Raw genomic sequence first — 16,163 nt, 5'->3', positions numbered from 1 at the left:
GTATCCACAAGGCCTTGCCAGAAGAGGGATATTGAAAGGATGCAGTCCTTTATTCGGTTTGTAATTGTCTCGTATCCACACAAATCAGTGTATGAGACATTTCATTAAATTAGGATACTAACTAACTGTGGTAACCCTACAATCAACAGTAAAGTTGTCCTTTTTTTGGTTTAGTGTTTTAGTGAAATGACAAAACAATTGTTAGATTTTCTCGAGATTCAGTGCAGGCATGATAAATGGTTATAATTTTTGTCCAACTTTCCCTTTATTACCAGGTCAAATAATCACTTTGTCAAATATCAGAGTTTTAAACAAAATATTCTAGGACTAATTCGCAAATAATAGCATACCAGAAGGTTAAAATGACATTGATGGCCTACTTTCATCATTTTAACATTGTGTTTGTGATGGCAAGTTTTAAGAAGTCTGCAGTAGATTGATGATCTAGCCAAGGTATACCATCGCTCTTGCCATTAGACAGCTGGGAACAAAGGATAAAATGTTTGTTTCAGTGTATACCCTCACAATGCCCCTTATTTATATGCACATCATGTATATTCCCTTAAGGAGATTTAGTGGTGAAATGAGCAAGCATAAGAAAGTATTCTAAAAGCAAAGAAACAGCGGGATAGTCAGTGAGACAAAAAACCGGGAGGCTAGGCATAGAACAAAAGCAAAGATTAAAGCTTATTGTAAGCGTATGTGAAACACTGAGGAAGGACAAAAAGATTTGTTGATCGAGCTGGAAAGGATGTGCAGCAGCTTAGGGTGATCAAGGAAAGAGATAGAAATGTACAAATGAGTGAAGAGAGAGCGTGTGAAGACAGAAAGAGTACTGTGAGAAGCTGATGAATGAATCAGGACATGTACAGAAAAGAAGGAGGAAAATAAGAGCAGCTATGAGATGAATATTTGATTGTGATGATTTGATTGTGCTGTCCTTTTCAGCAGCTGATGGTGCAGGGAGGCTGCGATTACCCTGCAAAAGCAATTTATATGTCCTCTTTCTTTTCTCATTGTATTTCATTAAAAGGGTTTTCTTGTATGTAAAATTGACTCTCTCTCTCTATCACTCTATCTATCTATCATAAAAACAATTTAATTTTAAATTCAATTAATTAATTTAATTTTAGATTCAATTTAAATATGGAAAGGCAACCACAAATTTATTTTATGTTATACTAGACATCTATCCATCCATCATGAAAACAAGTTAAGGATTATGAGGAGGAAGAATTCGTTGGTTTGCTCCTTATTTCAATGAGAACTGGAGCAAAGCCCTATTGACTTGACTATTACTATTGATTGTGAGGGCCATAATTTACTTTTGTTCCAAAGCAAGCTTTTCAGTCCATTACACTCAACTCATTGTGTCTGATCAGAACCAGCCTTAGTCTCCATCATCATTAACACCTGCCCGGTCATTAAACTGGGTAGCCAGATAAAGGGACCAAGATTATAGATTCTATCACTGGTCTTCACAACACCCTCGCTAATGATTTGTGCGAAGGTCGATTGGTTAGCATGGCAAAAGGCCACACACGTACAGAGTAGCAAAACATTACAAGCTGGAACAGGTGTCAATGTGTTGGATGTTTGTACACTCACCTTTGACATTCATTACAATCCAGAGCATTTAACTGGTCAGGGTGGCTATTGATTGTGCAGCTCAGTCTCTCACATTTACTTTTACATTTAAGTAGTGACATTTTACCCAAAGTTTTTGTTTCTATTTTTATATTTATAAAAAAAGTAGCCCTTAAATATGAAAAATTACTATCATAAAATGGAGGATCACAGTTGGGGCATTTAATATTTTTCACTAGCTGGGCCCTCGTCCTCATTTTAGGTTTGACAGCGTTTTAGTAGGTAAAGGTGATGCTTGGACATGAATTGAGCTGCGGTTTGGTGAAGGCCTCGAAGGGGACTGGCGACGGCTCCCGGGCCGGGCAGATCCCCGTGTACTAAATAAAAGTGAAGGTAAAGAATTGAGAACAAGGAGGGAGGGAGGGCACGTAAACGAGAATGAACAGCTTGCAGAACTGGGGGGACTTGGGGAACTGGGGGAACCTATATAGATGACAACCGGAAGGAGTGCGTTTGGAGGCGTGGTCCCGCTCCTGAAATTCCGATACATAATCTCCAATATGATTTACCTGTTCATTTATGCATTTATTTCCTGAAGAAAAACGAAGCATAACTCTAAATAATAATTGTTGTTGAATTCAGGATTCACATGGGTCACTGGAGGTGGGAATCACCATACATCCCACGCTACGATATTATCACAATACTTAACGCACGATACGATATTATTGCAATTTTTAAAAATATTTTGCGATATTCAGATTCTGTACATAAAGGTAAACTTTATCAATATTCATTTTATCTAATATCAAAGTCTCACACTCAGTCTTTCTCTCATTTCAGTTTTATTGTTGACAAACTGAACGGTTTGTATTACAGTCTAGTCCAACTTAACTGAATCAACCATCTGGTACAATTATAGCTATTCTGAACTATGCAGTTTATGAAAACTATGCAGCCCCTTCAGCAACTGAAGAATTTGAAAGTAAATTAAAACAAAATATAATTTTACATTAAATAAAAAAGTTTTAAACTTAATTAAAATAAAACATGTCTTAAATTAAAATAAGTAAACTGTCATGTTTATTGCTGCCAAAAAAAAAGTTAAACACATTTGGACAGTGAAGGAATGTCAGGATTCTTGCTCAGAAAAAGGATCAACATGCTCTGAAGTCAGAGCACAAAAACCTTTTTTGTAACAAAATATCGATTTCTGCTGTCCCTGTATCGATACATTATTAGCAAACAAAATATCACGATACTACACAGTATCGATTTTTCCCCCACCCCTATGGGTCACAATATATAACTACCAGTAAAGAATAACTGTCAAAATGGAACCTCAGGACATAATCAGGACATAAATTAAGTTCATGAGTGAGATTTGCTTTACTGTTGCATATCACCGAAGAAGATTCAGGCTTAAGACATGACTATTTCTCTCAGCCAAATCCCTTGCTAAAGAAATACATTTGCTATTGGGATGAAAATATTTACATTTTGAAGAGGAACATCTGAAACAGTAGTATGTAAATATATAATACAATTATTTACACTTATTTAATTAATACAATTACAATGCAGTTTAATTAATCTGTATATGAATAAAGGTTGTTAGAAAGCTGCAGGTAAATTGTCTTAAATTTATTCACAAAGAACTGCAGAAACAAGAATACTTGTAAATCAGACATACAATGAGTAAGCCTATTTCTCCTAGAACTTTTATATAATGGCATTGTACACAATGGAAAATAACAAAAACATAAGAATCAAAATAGGAGGATGTTTCTCCCGTTAGTAGTTCCCAGCCATTGATTTACGATGTAGTTTGACTTTTGGTGCAGTGAAGATTCAATCCTCTATTGATCCACCAAGTGTCAAGTTCTTGTCAGTGGGGCCTACACCGTTTCCTGATGCAATGCCTTGGCAGGATGAAGACTGAGCAAATCAAATAGACGTTGGAGAAAGCAGGAGGGAAACGGAGGTTATTCTATATATGTGTTTAGATGTGGGCAGTGGGAGAAGGAAGTAATATCACTAATTAAACAAGCAAGCAGCAACAATATTGACTGTGTGGCTGGTTATTACATTTCCAGCTATTCAGACGTATAAGTTTAAAAACTAGGACAGCAATAGGCAGCTAGTCATTATGAAGGGACCTACTGTCGAGGCTTGGCACTGCCTGCTAAGCTGCAGAGATTTAAAAGGCACCATTGACACTGGGGGAAAAGTTGAGCGTGGCTAAGCTTTATACAAATATCCTCTGATGTAAATGCTTTGTTTTGATTCTCTCAGAAACAGAAGCTTATAGTTGTTTACAGGAGTGCAATGTCAGTCTTTCTTGCAAGCCACTGCAAGTACTTTTATTTTACTGGGATATTATTTAATTTCTTTCATTCTCTTTCATTGTGTCAAATGTACACAACACAAACAACAGTAGAGACCTGCCTCCTTCAAATGTGTTGTCCGTTCTCGGACACTTGTATACACCAGAATGTGTTACTGGCATGTGGGCTGTTAATGCTGCATTATTGTTCTATAAATGCAATAACTATTCATTTTAACCCACTAGTGGTAAATGCAAGATGCATATGTTGGGAAATCACTGTGTAACAGCAGAAGCGGTAAACATTAGTAATAAATTCACCAGTGTTCATAGCTTGATATTTGAAAAATAGACACTTAATATCTAAAAGGTCAGCATCTAAATTCAGTCTTGTTAAATAAAAAAAATGTTGACATCCAGTCGTTAACAAGGAAGAGAATGCACACATTAAAAGATTATTAAAATAATTGTATAGTGACATTTGTTTAGTCATTGCTGAACATAGTTTTAATATGATATATTGTTAAAATGCAATAAAGAAAAAAAAAATCTGCAAACTACTTTCAGTGCACCAAATAAAGACCATGTTAAATAAGCGTTTTACTTTCAGTTTCGCTTTCATTTTAAATCAGAACTTGAATGAAATGCCAATTGTTTGACCTTCTTTTTTTTAATGTAGTTCATACCTTTAGTGGAAAACAAGCACCATATTATTCACGTTATCACGGTCCCACAATAAAACTTGTTGTGGGATATTAAAAGAGTTACACTATGAAAGTCAAAATGTTTGAGTTAGGACTCCACAGTCAACTGTTTCTCTTATCAGCCAAAGCAAACCTCATTGCTTGTGGTGATAAGCCAATTGATTTCCTGGACGAAGGAAACTGGGAGGGAAAAAGGGGACTTTAAATAAATTTAACAGACATGGGCCAATGGATTTCTTCTCTATCTTGTTAACTTACAGATGCTCAACCTTGGGTCTCACTGGCAGCTGTCTTTGATGGCAACAAGCACACTGTACTGAGAGTGTAGCCAAAAAGTACCTGTCTACATGCAAGGCAGAGAGAAATCAATTAAAAAGGATGCCGATAACGTCTGACATTTCTGCTAACAACAAAGAGATTTTTATCTATGAGATGATTGTTTGAGCAGTGATGGTTTGATTGGACTGTCCTTTTCGACAGCTGATGCTGCAGAAAGGCCATGATTATCCTGCACTGTTAAAAAAGCAAATTATATGACCTCTATCTTTGTCATTGTTTTCATTATAAGTCTAAGGAGCTTGGATGTAAAATTTACTCTGTCTCTCTTTCTTTATATATATCTATATCTATCTACCTTTCTCTATCTATCTATCTATCTATACATATATACGTTCTTATATACTTTTTATATACTTCTTAATGTTTTTGAAAATTCAATATTTAAACTTGATCTAGGAACACTACGTCCATCTTCTCATTTTTTTTCCATAGTGAATATAAAAGGATAAAATGTTTTCTTATGTATTACATAATGTAATGCTTTCTTTTATTGCATTCCTTACTTATAAACTGTTATTTTCAAAGGTCTTTTGATGCAAAAGTGCAAATGCTCAGTGCATAGGCATGAGTCCTTTTTTTCCTGAAAAATGGAATAATACAGGGAAAAAGGACTCAGGACTCAGTTAACTAAACTGTGGATTCCAGAAGACAAAGTGCTGCATAAATGGTAGGCATTTGTGTGAAACATGATGATCATAGATATGCTTAATTGTTTGTAGGTCACACAGATGGGTAAAGTTGAAGCAGCAGACATTTCCTAGGGCACACAAATCAAGAGCAACTCATTGCTATATGAGGTACAATGACCCAGGCATACATGCAACATGCCATGTTGAACATGCTTAGGATTTTTCTTTTGTAACAGCAGCAATTGCTTGTCATAAAACAACACCATAGTCAGTAGTACAGGATAAATTCTAGTGTCATTTAGAGACAGATTTCTTTCTTAAAATATTAAATAAAACATTCTAATTGTCCAGAAATGAACACTCCATCTGCTTCATTGTCACCCATGAAATTAAATTTTCACAAGACTAGCTCTTAGTTGATAGAAAATGCTTGAGAAACAACAGAATAAAAGCACTGGTACATTATTTCTTTTTACATTGGTTGGTCTTTTCATTTTGGTCAGTTTCGTCAAATATATGCTCCCCATATGGGGTGCAATACTCTCAACACAAACATGAACACTTGAGTGCCAACAGTTTTTAAATTTTGATACTTCATATCAAACGCACTATAAGCATTGTTAGTGTCTTTTTTAACAATTGTAACTAGTAGGTGTCAAGCATATGACAAGCTCTTTATATCATACCTGGGTACTATATACATGACATTAGCAAATACTGAATCATCACTGTATTATTATATCAAATCTTGTAATGTAGAAAACATAGGATGCTTAAATAGGGAATTTGTGTATAAACATTGCTATTTGTTCATTTTAGATGTAAGCTCCTAGTGTTTTTACTTTTCCTTCTTATTTTGATCATCACATTCTCATAGAGTTTTTAGTAAACAAGACGTTTGCATCTGACTTCTTCATTCTGAGTTCATGTGTTCATGAGGTTTGTCTGCCTGCATGCTTTTGCTTATGTCTCAGAGCATTAGAACTCTAATGATGATGTGGAGAAGCATGATGAGAGACAAAAACATGCTTATGTCTTCTGTACACCATTTGATTTGTTGTAAGATCGGGTGCTTTTGATGATTTCTGTTACCACAAATCTTTGTATTTCTATTAACACTGAAATGGACGTTTTTTGTTTTTCATTGTAATCAGGCCCCATTTTATCTTAATGACCTTATAGTACCATATCACCCTATTAGAGCACTTCGCTCTCTCACTGTAGGATTACTTGATGTTTCTAGAGTATTTAAAAGTAGAATGGGAGGGAGACTCTTCAGTTTTCAGGCCCCTCTTCTATGGAACCAGCTTCCAGTTTGGATTCAGGAGACAGACACTATCTCTACTTTTAAGATTAGGCTTCAAACTTTCCTTTTTGTTCAAACATATAGTTAGGGCTGAATCAGGTGGCCCTGAATCCTCCCTTAGTTATGCTGCAATAGGTGCAGGCTGCTGAGGGATTCCCATGATGCACTGAGTATTTCTTCTTCAGTCACCTTTCTTGCTCACTATGTGTTAACAGACCTCTCTGCATTGAATCATGCTGTGGAAGAGAGACAGAGATTAATAACAGATATGTCTTTTGTCTTCCTTCTCTCACCCCAACCGGTCGTAGCAGATGGCCCCGCCCCTCCCTGAGCCTGGTTCTGCCGGAGGTTTCTTCCTGTTAAAAGGGAGTTTTTCCTTCCCACTGTTGCCAAACTGCTTGCTCATAGGGTGTCATAAGATTGTTGGGTTTTTCTCTCGATCTATTATTGTAGGGTCTGCCAACAATAAAGCACGTTGAGGCAACTGTTGTTGTGATTTCGTGCTGTATAAATAAAATTGAATCAAATTGAATTGTTAGTTTTAAATTCACAATACTTTTGTTGTACTACATACTACTGAAAGCTGATTTTGATCTGTAATCGGATACATGAACTCCACTTTACTACACTTTGTAGTGAATGGAGTGTTATTCAATATTATGGCAGAGAAACCATTAAAATAACAAATAATCACTTAATTTACCACCATTTGAGGCACTTGAATCGTAAGCCATCTACTCACCTGGAGTTCAGCCCTCAGCACTTCAGCACAAACTATTTCTGCTGAACTTCTGGATGCATTGCTAAATCCTTCCAAATCTTCCAGCATTGAAAAAAACCTCATGTGAAGTGGCTCATGAGCATTGAGGCATCCAGCACAATGCACTGTGATATTTCCATAAGTCTTTTTATTTTGCTCAATCTGCTTCCATGAAATCCTTTTTGATCATGTGCAATCCCTCCTCAGTACCTGGCTGCTGACCATTTTCTACACACAAATGTCCATTTGGAATAAAGAATGCAACCGGCATGGTTCTGCTTAACATTTCCAAACCAGACAAACTGGGCTAAGATACCAGCTGTTGAGCACGGGAAAGCTAATAGTTAAGCAGAAGGGTAAGGATTATACAGTCAAAGACAAGTTGCTGTTCTAGACACAATATAATGCGGAGGACAGCACATCTGCTTTTGGTTTTGTTAGAGTTATTTCCTGTTGTTCATTCTGGAACCTTGTCTTAGGCTTGTTATTTGCTTTCTACTGTTTACCACAGGGCTGTTGTGATGGAAGTGTCCAATTAGCTGTGGATTTGGTGGCATGTGCTATCACATCAGGCCTCACTGAGTCTCGCGTCATCTCTGGCTTAGTGTGACAGGATGTGAGGACTTCAAGCCAACAGTTTTAAATCACCTCCCAGTCATTACACGTCTGCAAGGAATTAAACAAAAGAAATTCAGAAATTTAGAAATTGTGTCCCACTGTGTGTAATCACACGCAGTGGGACACAATGTAAATATAATACTTTCATTTATTATATGTGACACATGTAAACGCATGAACCAAAAAATTGATTCTTTATTCCATGAATTTACCTTTTAGACCACATTCCTACTTCAATTTTAAATATGATTAATCTTTTTTTATTAACTGATTAAATATAACGTGCATGGCACTGTCATGGTCCTAGGGTGCTTTAGTTTTTTAGATATGGTCTATTAGTTATTTTCAATTCAAAAACACAAGTAAAGTTGTAAAGTTGCTGTGGGTTGGTGTTGTGTCTACCTCTCTGTTTTCTCTGTTGTTTTATTTTGGTAATTCTTTTTCTCAGTGTCTTGTATTAGGTTTTACTTCCTTTGTCGTATGTCTCCCTGCCTTGCGTTCCCCTTAGATTCCTGATTTTCATATTTGATGATTCTTCCCAGTGATTGTTTTCAGAGCTCTTTGTATTATTGTGATTAATCCACATTAAAGCTCAGTATTTGAGTTGAGTTTCTATAGTCCTGCCTGCCTCACAGCCATCCCCTAAGAGAATGACAACTAAACCACAGACCGTGTTGAATGCCATAATTAAGGAAAATCCCTGACTGCTTCAGTTGCCTGAGATTTCAAGCCTGCATACCTGTGAACTGGCTCCTTCTTTTTCACAGTTCTTTGCATTTACTGCAGCTGCAAACCAGCTTCTTGTGGTGGATGCAGCAGCACACCATCTTCTCACCAGCTTTCCAATCACAAAACCACAAAAAGGCATGAAACGTGGAGCTCAGCAGCAGAGAAAGATTCACCAGCCAAAGAACTTTAGACCGGGTCTTCAAACTTTGATGCTGGCCTGTCAGAGGCAATGCTGCTCTGTAGCCTTGTCAGCTTTCATCAGGCCCAGCCTTATTGTTGGTGGGGTTATAGGAAGGAGTGGATCCAGCTTCCAGAAGGAAGCAAGGCTTCTGACTATGTTGCTCCCTTGCACAGCCCTTGGACGGCGTGTGCCTTGCTCAACCCCAGCTCCTTCACATTGTGTGCATTGTGCATCATCTGCATGTCCTACTTAGCAGCCCTAGCCTGGAGAGACTCCATACCCTGTCATGCGGCCCCAGTAGCATGACCCTGAGTCAGTGCGTCCTGTGTTGCCTGAGCTTAATCCAATGAGTCCCTTATTAGCTGAGGTCAAGCCAGTGGGCTGAGCCCAGGCTAGTGGGTCCTGTGTCGCCTGAGCCCAAGAGCTCAAGTTTGTCTCCACAGGCCAAGGAGACCAAACCTCCTGAAGGATTCTGTCTGCTCAATTATTGCCAGATTCCTGCCAAGTCATTGAAGGGTTCTTGTTGCTGTTGTAAGTTCTCAGATAAGCCTCCCATGGTATCCCATCACCTTCACCTTCATCAGATTCTCCTTCAGTGCAGTTGCTGGCTTCTAGAGGGTCCCATTCGATGCTGTTACAACCACCACAGGGATCCCACTTGCTTCGTTATCACTGGCCTCCTGCTCGATCAGATGAGCTCCACCTCAGCTGCTGGTATCCCACCCTGCCTTGTCACTCTGTCTTCTAGAGGGCTTCCATCTTCTTCATTGCCGGCCTCCTCCAAAGCCTCCAGAGGAGTCTCATCGCCTCTTCCACTACCAACCAAGCCACCTGAAGGCCTCCATCTTCGCTGCTGCTGGCATCCTGCCTGGCATGCCGAAGAGCTCTGTTTCCTCAATTACCGCTCGGTGCCAGCAAGGCCTCCTGAGAGGTCCCGTCATGTCTTTTGCTGTTGTGGACCTTCAGCCCAGCCACCAGAGTGTTCCCAGCACCTCCACCAATCTCTGGCCTGACAACAGAGGGTCTTTGCTAGTGGTGGTGGCCTTTTACCAAGCCTCTTAAGATGCCAAAATACCGGAGGGTCTAGGTCACCATTGTTGGCCCTATCGTCTCATTTATTGGCCACCAATTTTGCCCTCAATTAAGCTAAATGAAGTGCTTAGCCATGCCACAGGGCAGGCTTGGACTGGGACAAAAAAAAAAAGGTGTACAACCAGTCCCTACATACTTCCTGTTTAAAGGGATTTTTCCCCTTCCCACTGTCTTTTTAATATTTTTTAATATTCACTTTGTAATATTATAGGGTCTTTACTTTACTGAAGTAAAGTTGTAAGGGAGAATGGGCCAAAATTCTTTCACTATGTTGCGAAAGACTGATAAAGGCATACAAAAAGTATTACCTCAAGTGAATGCTACTGGTTCTGCAAGCTATTGAATCATGAGATGAAAAAGAATGACTATACAAGAGAGTAGGGTCACGCTATCTTTGGTTGTCTCACTGCAAATTGTTCAGAAGTGACCTCATAAAAAACGTCCCAAGGTTGAGAAACTGTAGGAGTCTGAGTCAGGCACTGTGTACTGCAAGCAGTCATCCAATAAACATTTGTTTTGGGAAGACGCTGGCAGCATTACACTGGGGTGGACACTGATCTCTCAGCATGGGGCCAAAGGGACACATACACATTTTTTTAGCAGGATATTTTCCTCCCTTCTTTAAATACTTTTTTTTTTTTTTTAAAGCTGGTGAATTTCCTTCATCTTTTCTCTGTCTGTTTAGGTTTTAAAATACTGATGCTTTCCTTACAAACCTTTCCTTTTGATTCCCTTTTTATGTACGCTTGTGCACACGGATAGAAATGAGACCAGAGGTTACCACCTTTTATAAAGTGGCAATATGAACATATAGCCGCTCTGCAATGTCCAATTAAGTTGCAAAACGTCAACTGTTATAATTTCCATTGGCTTTTTATTATAAACACTCATCATCTATTATTGGCAATGCAAACACATTCCTTTTAAAATGCATTTAATGTAAATTATTTTTCACTGATTATTCTTCAGTCCAGTCTCAGCATGCTCTCAACGTCACTTGGAATAACTGAAAAACCCATGCGAGGTAAAACGTGGACGCACTAGATATTGATTTGATTGATTTTTTTTTTATGTTTACTGCACTTTGCTTGAAGTTGATTAATCAATGAAGAAATGCTCATGACATGTTTTTAAGCACTCATACTTTAATTTATTGTCTTAAATTAAGTGATCTGTGCTGTATGTTAAATTCAACTAATGTATTTGTAATTTACATTGCATTAGTGATTAGAAAAGGTACTCTCTGGATTTATGAGGTAATGTACATCATTTATGATGCAGTAAAGCAAACAAAACACAAACTAGATGCAGAGTTTGTATTAAACCTCTAAGGAGTTTTCACTATAATCAGCTCTTTAATAGTCCCTCAAAAGTAACACGATAAAAAGACAGTTTCAAGTATTAAATTAATCATACATTCTGTAAAAGGGAACTTGTTTTCGTTTGGTTGTATTAATAATATCAAAAAGTTACAACATTTGCCTTAATTTTTGAAGTTCAATTCAATTCAATTCAATTCAATTTTATTTATATAGCGCCAAATCACAACAAAAGTCGCCTCAAGGCGCTTCATAGATACAGAGAAAAGCCCAACAATCATATGACCCCCTATGAGCAAGCACTTTGGCGACAGTGGGAAGGAAAAACTCCCTTTTAACAGGAAGAAACCTCCAGCAGAACCAGGCTCAGGGAGGGGCGGGGCCATCTGCTGCGACCGGTTGGGGTGAGAGAAGAAAAACAGGATAAAAGACATGCTGTGGAAGAGAGACAGAGGTTAATAACAGATATGATTCAATGCAGAGAGGTCTATTAATACATAGTGAGTGAGAAAGGTGACTGGAAAGGAAAAACTCAATGCATCATGGGAATCCCCCGGCAGCCTACGTCTATTGCAGCATAACTAAGGGAGGATTCAGGGTCACCTGGTCCAGCTCTAACTAAGTTGTATGTAGGAAACATAGTATCACAAAAGTGAGTGAGCTGTGGCTACTGTGGAAATAGGAAAATTTGATATGATTATAATCAATGCCAGTACATATGTATAACCATCAAATGTGCATTCACAAAGAAAGTAATGTAAACAATGTGGAGAGAAGACCAGAAATCTTTGTCACTAGTGTTCCTTGTTGTGTGTGCAATGTAATTGAGATTTGCACAATAGTAATATACCTAAAAGCCTCATTTGGCACATTTATGTCATCAGTTCAGTTCAATGTGCAATCTTGGACTTGTCCTTTGTGGCTGCTTACATTAAGAAAAAAATGCGGCTTGAGCTGATTAACAGCGTAACTGATGATGACTGCTCTCGAATCTGGCTGACTTCAGACTTTGAAATCTACAAAATAGAAATTTGAAATAGCTCATGCCAGATGAACAAGTGAACCAAGGTGATAAATTCAGCAGGGGAGCAATGATAAACCGCGTAGGTTTAAGGAAACAAGCAAGTGATTGAATGTTTGATTTCATTCCACTTGTAGCTGTGGGGAAGGAAGACTGGAAGGAAAAGACATCATGCAGCAGCAAAAAGCATATAAATTAAATAGCCATCAATTTATGGTTTGGGAAAGATAGTTTATCATCTTTGAAAAGCAAGCTATTCATTGGCTCCATTATTTATGTAACAAGGACAAAAAGACTGAGGTGAGTTGAGCCTTGTTGACAGTGTGGCCTTTTGTTCCTGGCGAGGACAGTTGCTAGATTGAATTGATCTGACTTTAGAGCCCAACGTTTATCTTGGTCAGTCATATCTGATCTTTGGCTGTCAGGTGGAGATGGGAAATAAACTGCTTGGAGAGCTAGTGAAGGGTCTGCTTTGTCTGTATACTATAGTGGCAGCATATCCAAATCAGCCAAAAGTGTATGTTTCTCAAATTAGAACAATTTTAGATAATAAAATAATTAAACCTGTAAAAAAAAGTATTTATCCCCATGTTACATGCCATTAGACTAATATGATAAATGATAAACGATGAACTTAAAAAGATATTTATTTAGAGCTGTTTAAGTTCAAATTATTAATATTGCACCAAAGTCAAATTGAAAACACTCCATTACTTTCCTCCAGTCATATTTTCCATGGATAATTTCCCATTAGTTCACTTCTCTCCAAGAACCTCCCCACAAATACAACAAACAAACAAATGGGGAGAAAAAAACCAACTACAACAACAATTTAAAAAACAAAACAAAACATAAAAACAACTTTCAATTCTGCTGGCACAGTTTCGGTTCAGTAGTCGCTCCGCTTGGAAAGCTGTGAGCTGATCCTTTTGACCGTGTCTTTCGCTACCTGGGCCATTTCTAAACCAGAGATCATAATCCTCGAAGGGCCCTCATTAAGTCTTTGCTCCAATTAAGCCACACACATTTCGCCACAGCACAATTGCTTTGTACCACAGCACACAAATCCTTCAACTGTGGATTAGGCTGTTCAGTGGGTGGGATGAAAATAGCAGCGCTGGTATGTCAGTGGAAGAGGTGAGCACTCCTTAAGTGTCAGCAGCCAAGGGAACTATGTTAGAGGTAAAATTAACCTAAAAACTTAGTCATAATAGATATGGCCTATTTAAATATCTCAAATGTGGCTTAGCAAGTGGACTCACTAAGCAAGTGCTGCTGAACTTGAACGGTATGTGATTTCCACCTAGCATCAAGGTCATTGAGCCCTAAATGTTTTATCTTTCACTGTTTCATATTATCCAGTGGATGCATTAATGAACATGGTTAGATATATTGTTTTCACGTCTTAACCGCTTCGTATTGTACATTTCTTCCATTTAATAAAGAAAAAAGAGTGATTGTCAGCAAGATAATTCCCCTTCGTTATACTAGTTCAGTCTTTAGCACTAGAACTGCCAAGGGGGTAATTTTGACCATGTTGGCATTTTAGAATTTCTGTAGCTCTGTTAGATCAAAATGCCATAAAATCATATTTCCTCAATTTTCCTAAAAGGGTATTATTCATCAAATATTGAATTTTATGGTATGAGATCAAAACATTAACCATTTCTACCTAGAACCACTGAGGAGATCATTTTGACCCCATAGAAATTAAGCTAAAACCACTACTGCAACTCTGGGTTGCCTAGCAACGTGATTATCAACTATAGTTTGTCAACTATAGTTGTACATATTATATGGCCATTAAAAAAACATGACTAATTTTGGAGTATTATCATTAACTAAGCTTGCTGCTCTCAGCCATTCATGACCAAAGATGCAATGACAACTGCAGATTAAATAGACAGGAAATAGTAAATATTTGGCTCCCTGCCTTTCTGTGAAATAGTGACAAAAAGTCAGCTCTTCTAGTGTGGAGTCATCTTAAAACTGTTGCTGATGTGCATTTTAACATTGCACAGTCAAGTAAGGCACATTCACTATCTGAGGCTGCAAAACTGAATTGCATGCGCTCTGCAAATGCTACTCACTTGTCTTCTCCAGCTGAAATGATGGCGTAATGAGGCATTCTTTGGCAGCTGTTTAGGAAGAAAAAAGATCAAGTTGACCAGGCAAGGAGAAAGATATTGTGCGTATGTCATACTAGTCTTTTCTTGGCTACCATCCGGGTGTGGTAGCTAATGTACTTCCTTGGAGTGACATTTCTTCAAGGGTGTTTATCCTGGATCGCTGGGCATTTGTGGATGCTGACTCGTTGAAGTCGTGAGCTCTTTCACCATGTCTGCTCTGATTTGTGTTTCTCTTGTTTTATTTCAGACCCTGGAGTAAGTGACCTGTGCATAGAGTCACACTACACGTTTTCCTTTTCTGTGCTTCTACAACAGCGTATGGACATTTGATATTGGGAAGCTAAGAAGGTATGTCACGATAAATCCATGTCTTTCTGTAATTGTGAATTTTGATATAAAAAAACCTTTTTATTTTATAATATAATATATTATATAATCTTTTGTAATATATCACAGATAATTACCATGTTCGCTATCCCCAGCTTACACTTAAAATCAATTTTCAGCAGCTTTCACGGTGCATGTGTGGTTTTAGTTACATTTGAACAACAAATTGATGACGATCAGCACTGATCTATGTGAGATTGATCTGACTCTGCACCACCATTATTTAACGGTCCTTAAAATGCGAGGGATTGCTTCTCCCTGAGATTCCATTTTTTATTTATAAATATAGAAGCGTGGACACAATAGTTTTAATTTGCCTCACCAAATGTGTTTGCAGTCATGGTAACCCACTGCCATTACAGAAGACGTTAAAAGGAAAGGAAATCATCATTGCTAAGTAGTTTTACATAATTTAAAGAATTGCATTTGCATTAGTGGAATTGATTGGGAAATTCCAGTTTCCTTTACAAGCATTTTGTACTGGTATTGGTTATTTAACTTAATTTAAGATTTAAGCCAAACAGGATTCTAGATTTGAATCCAAAATGATGAGATAGTCCAGTTTATGGAAATGCCTGTGTACTTTCAATACAAGACTTACCTCAATATGTATATATGGTCAAGACATAAAATATGACATATTAATAATACTGTTCCTGCAGAGAATCTAGCACCACATCTAGCAGTCTGCATAGTCTCAAATGCAAGTACTGTATGATTCTGGTCAGACCCAATGTTTTGGGTGGGGGGGGGGGGGGGGGGGGGGTTGGTTTTTTGTTTTTTTACCATTTGTCTTTGATGTCACTTTTTCAATAGATGCACTAAGAAAAAAAATGGAATTGGTTGGAAATTAATGTGAAGGGGAAGGACTGTGCTGAACGACGTGAGGAAAGAAAATATGTCCCTCTGTACTCCCTTGCAGCCGTGAGGCATAACACAATTAGACTTTAGATTGTTTTTTCCTCTCCTTCTGCCCATCTGATTTCTGCTCTTGCCAGACTATTCTCTTTCATCTGCTTTATTCCTCTGTATTGTC

General features: G+C 37.9%; 1 protein-coding gene across 3 annotated transcripts in view; it reads left to right on the top strand.

The window, feature by feature from the left end:
* Nucleotides 1–16,163, top strand: part of lingo2 (leucine rich repeat and Ig domain containing 2) — a 222,076-nt gene that overhangs the window by 53,800 nt on the left and 152,113 nt on the right. For all 3 annotated transcript variants that reach the window (XM_006804545.2, XM_006804544.2, XM_035913757.2), the window contains exon 3: nt 14,988–15,088. The gene's annotated coding sequence lies outside the window, so the exon portion shown is untranslated. The remainder of the gene's footprint in view (nt 1–14,987; nt 15,089–16,163) is intronic.

Source organism: Neolamprologus brichardi, chromosome 2, assembly GCF_056152115.1.
Source record: "Neolamprologus brichardi isolate AB-2024 chromosome 2, ASM5615211v1, whole genome shotgun sequence".
Classification (NCBI taxonomy): domain Eukaryota; kingdom Metazoa; phylum Chordata; class Actinopteri; order Cichliformes; family Cichlidae; genus Neolamprologus; species Neolamprologus brichardi.
This window is presented reverse-complemented; position numbering and strand designations above follow the sequence as displayed.